Below are 4,822 nucleotides of genomic sequence, written 5' to 3'. Positions count from 1 at the left end.
TTATATGAATATTTTTCTTTTTCTTTGACAAAGTGTCTTCTTATCTAGGTCATTTACAAAATTAATTGTTTCGACTTAATCTCCAGTCATCATCTCCATAAATTCTAAAAGAAAACAAAACAAAAGTTGCATTATTTTTTAAAATTATATTTTTTTTAAATGTGTGTCTCACCATCAAAATCAACAGTTCCCGATCCATCTGTATCAATTTCTGCAATAATTCCATCCAAATCCGAAGAGCCGCTAGAATTTCTTTCAGCGTCGATGTTGTAATATAACCGTTTCCCTCACGATCGTACAAACGAAAAGCTTCTTTTAGTTCTTTTTGAATTGCTTCAGCATCTTCTTCTTCAATAAAGTGTGCAGCAATATTACAAAAACCATCAAAATTAACTTTTCCAGTATCATCAGGATCATTTTCTTCAATTAAATCATGAAGTTCCTTATCATCGAACATTTGACCCATCGTATTGAGAATGGTAGTAATTTTCAGCGTTTCAATGAAACCAGTTTTGCTGGTGTCGAACATTTGGAATGCTTTACGCATGATATCCATTTTCTCATCATCTTCCTGAAAAGTTAAAAATTGAATTATAAGTGAAAACAATCTTAATTAACTCAAGAAGCCAATTAAAAAAATGTAAGCTTATACGTAACAAGATCATAAATTCTTTCTTCTTCGACATTGGGTCATGTATTCTTAATTTGAAGCTTAACGAAAAAAAGTGTATGTCAAAGTCCAAAAATAGCGAAAATGCAATGAACAAACATTTTCTAAAGAATTTGAGCGTGATGTTCAAACATCTGTGAATTTAATTGTTAAGTTTTTTCTATTCTACCTTGTGACTAAAAGATTCCTTGCCAAGTGGTTGAAACTAAAATAAACATATTAAAGAATAAAATCTTAAACATCCAATAGAAAATAATGATTTATTATCTATATAACTCAGTTTTGTGGTAATAAAACATTTTTAACGGCTTAACAAGACATGTAGCCTTCTTGATCTTGAAAATTAATTGTATGGTCAACTTATTCCTTTATGAGTGTTTCCATATGCCGAAAATTCTACTTTTTCAATCATAAACAACTCATTTCAATGATCATATCCATTAGGCACAGACAATAATTCATTTTGGAATTTAATTTTCTTTTTGTTCACAACAATATTTAATACTTCAACATGATTTTTTCTTTTTAAAAACACATTATTTTTTTTGTTAATTTTTCAAGTTTTTGTGTTTCAAAAATTGTGCTACAACACAATAAATCATGAGGCTTATAGAATGCCAAATAAATGTCATATGATTAAAAAAAAGATCGTTTTAATTTATAATAAAAATAAGGTAAATACATAAATAACGCAATAAATTTTAAAATGCTTTTTAACAAAACATTTGTGTTGAAAATACAGGTTTTGTAATTATAAAGTAATTTTTCTTGGTAGATATTAAAGAGTTCTCTTACAATATGAAAATAGAAAAATCAAACTTGATGTTTACTTAAAGACTCAAAAATAACAAGGACACGATATTTAACCATAATTACAACAAGGCTCATTCTACAAAGTTATTTATGCTCGTAGTGAAAATGTTTCATAAAGTCTGTTTGCATAATTGTAAGAACGGCTCATGTACAAATATATGCATTTGAGAAAGTGTTTCATGTTTTGTATTCAGATTTTGTGTACTTGCTTTCTTTAAACAGAATTTTCCCTGTACTTATGAGATTTTTTTTTGGAAATTTTAATAATCTTAATTGGATAATTATAATGATATCTTTTTGAAAGAAGTGTTTTGTTTTCAGAATCCTGTATTTACAAAATTTTAATATACAGAATTTCGAAATATAGAATTTTTAGATACACCGTTTTGATCATGCAGTATTTTGAAATACACTATTTTGAGATACAGTATTTTAAATACAGTATTTTGATTCATACAGTATTTCGTCCCCAACTCCTTTAACATATTTCAGCAGCAAAATTAACCAGTAATATTCAATTTTTTCAGAACTAGATTTACGGAAAAATGGTTTTGATTTTTAAGTTTTTCTAAAATTTGTTTCAGTTGTATTTCAAATCCGAATATTGTTTGAATAATAAGAATTTTATTCAAATTTTTGAAAAACTTAAAACTCATAAAAAGTTTTCCCATAAAATGAGTTTTAAGGAAAATCGAAATTAAATGGGTGTTATTTTGGTGAGCTTTCGTCCTTATTTTAAAATTATGATAACTTCCCATCCGTGCCCATCTTAAGAATTGTCTAAATATCCTACATAATATTAATTTCAGAATTTTGTGCAATAACTTTATTTGTTCTCCTAATACTTGAGTCAAAAACCATTTGTTATCGCTTTTTTTGTTCCTTCTGTAGGTTCTCAAGTTTTCTAAAAAATAATTGTCAACTGAATTTTTCAAAAAAAAAACTAACTGTATATTTTGCATATGATCAAAAACATATGTTTTATTTCAATATCTTTCTCTGTTTCCGACATTATTATAAAACCATTATTTAACGTTAACTTAACTTTTATGAACAAAACTGACTAATAGATTTTTATAAAAATTGACTGAATGTCTTTCATTTCTGCCAAGACATTTCAGTCGATACCAACTTTAAGTAATTTTTTTTTTAAACCCGTTACAATTTTTCAAAAACGTCTTCTTCCTTGACTAAAATTATTTGGGACGTAATATCATTTTTTGTTTCTAAATTATTCAAAATGACAATATTTTGTCCTTTTATCATCTCTCTGTGTTATTATCTGTATAACAAAATGTATTTGAAGTCGATATTAAGATATGGACGGCAAAAATGGTATCAAAACCTACAGACGTACAAACGAAATAAGACACTCACACTCAGTCATTTCTCTAAAAGTCTTTGAATTTAGATTCAATGGACCTTGAAACTTCGAGTAATGTCAGAATTTTCAATTCGAGAAAGCGAACAGAATACAATAACGGAATACAAATCAATTCATAAAGTTGAAGCAAAATAATGTTTTCCAAATTAAAGATCTAACCAACGTTTCAGTACCGTGAATTTTTTAAAATCAAAATTTGCATCACTAAAATCAAAAACCAAAAATTCTCAAGTACTATTTCACTGTATTTTGCATTCAAAGAAGTCTTAATCGACAACTTTCTTTTAAAAACTTAGTCTAGGTAAAGCGAGATTTTCAAAAACGAAAAATTAATTATACTTTACGAAGGACTTGAAGTTATCAAACTTTTTGTCGGATTGCAATTAAGATACTGTTAAAAATCCAATAATGACGTAAAGTGGTTTCATTGACCAGCAGTATCCCTTCTGATATCCATCTTTTCATTGATAATACTCGGTCGGAAAATTTTTGATTTAAATTAAGAACCAAAAAATAAGGAAAATTTTGATATTTTTTGGCATGGTATTTCACTTTATTCAAAACTTTTTAAGCCTGAAAGGACTCTTTTTTTCAATACATATTTGAAAAGAAAAACTGGATATATGATATTTCTTGTGGTAGTTGTATATTCACTTTATGATTTATCATTATTTGTGGTTCTTGATAAATTTCAGTATTAAATAAGTATTTTTGTAAATTAATTTATTGTATTCCGCTCTTGATCTATTGTAATATTTTAAGCAAACATTTTTCATTCAATTTTAAAATGTGTACAGTTTTTTTTAAATTATTATGAGCAAACAAATATTTTAATAAATTACCAACAAAAAAATTAAAATTACCATTTTTAAATGATTTAATAGGATTAAAACGATAAAAAAAAGCTGCAATACTATTAAAGTCGTTTCTAACTTAACAATTTTAAGTTGAGACACAATCCGTTTCACTTGACTTTCTTTTTGAAAAAATAAAATTAAGTAAAAAGCAATCACGTCCCGACGGATATTCCTCAACCAACTAAATTATTTTATGTTCACAAATCAATATTTATAATAAGCGAGCTAGGTGAATATGACGAGTATTTGCTTCAGCTTCCACACGGCCATAGTCTAGTCATAGGCCAATCGCCAAGTTCTAGTATAGGTACAACTTGATGGTGATGTGCCATCATCACCGACTTGATTATTTGATGTCCAATGTCCATGTTGAATGAAAAGTTAAAAATATTTTTAGTTTATTAAACTCACAAACAAAAAAAATAATAATAAATTACATAGCCATAGAGACACGCATATAGAACTTAGTGCATCATTACCATTTTAATGTTGCTTGTATTTTGAGTAATTTTTAAATAAAAAACAATAATTTTTCACTTAATTTCATTAATTTTTATTTTCAAAAAATGCAACAATTATTATAAAATATTTTAGATTATTTTTTCTCGTATATTTGGATAATCAGTATTTGGTTAAAATTTTCCCAAGGAAATTTTCCCAGCAACAAATTTTGAAAAAATAATAAACAAATATTGTTTTTTTTTTCACAAATAATGCTAATGGAATTTTCGAAAATTCAAAAATGTTGAAACATTTAAGTCAAAAATGAAGGAAAAAATCGACTTTGAGAATTGACTGTGACGAACTGGTGACATTACTTTGGTTTTTCTTCCGTATTTTCTTGGCTTTATTATAAATTCCGTATTGATGATGATGATGGCGATGCGGATGACAGATCATAGAAATTTTGAAATAGAGAAATTTTGTATATTATTAAAAAATAATATTTATGGAATGTCATAATGTGTCATACTCGTATTTTTGACTATATTTATTAGTAAACATTGTACATTTTATTTGTTGATTTTTTTGAAGGTGATACATCAATGAAATGTATTTTTTGATGAGTTTTTATACATTTTTGAGCTTTGAATCATT

At 26.5% G+C, this 4,822-nt stretch overlaps 1 pseudogene; it reads right to left on the bottom strand.

The window, feature by feature from the left end:
• On the bottom strand, nucleotides 1-3,984 carry LOC129951759 (troponin C-like; annotated as a pseudogene).
• Nucleotides 3,985-4,822: the final 838 nt, after the last annotated feature.

Source organism: Eupeodes corollae, chromosome 3, assembly GCF_945859685.1.
Source record: "Eupeodes corollae chromosome 3, idEupCoro1.1, whole genome shotgun sequence".
In the NCBI taxonomy this organism is placed as follows: Eukaryota; Metazoa; Arthropoda; class Insecta; order Diptera; family Syrphidae; genus Eupeodes; species Eupeodes corollae.
Note: the sequence above shows the minus strand (reverse complement) of the source record. Positions and strands in the feature narration are given on the sequence as shown.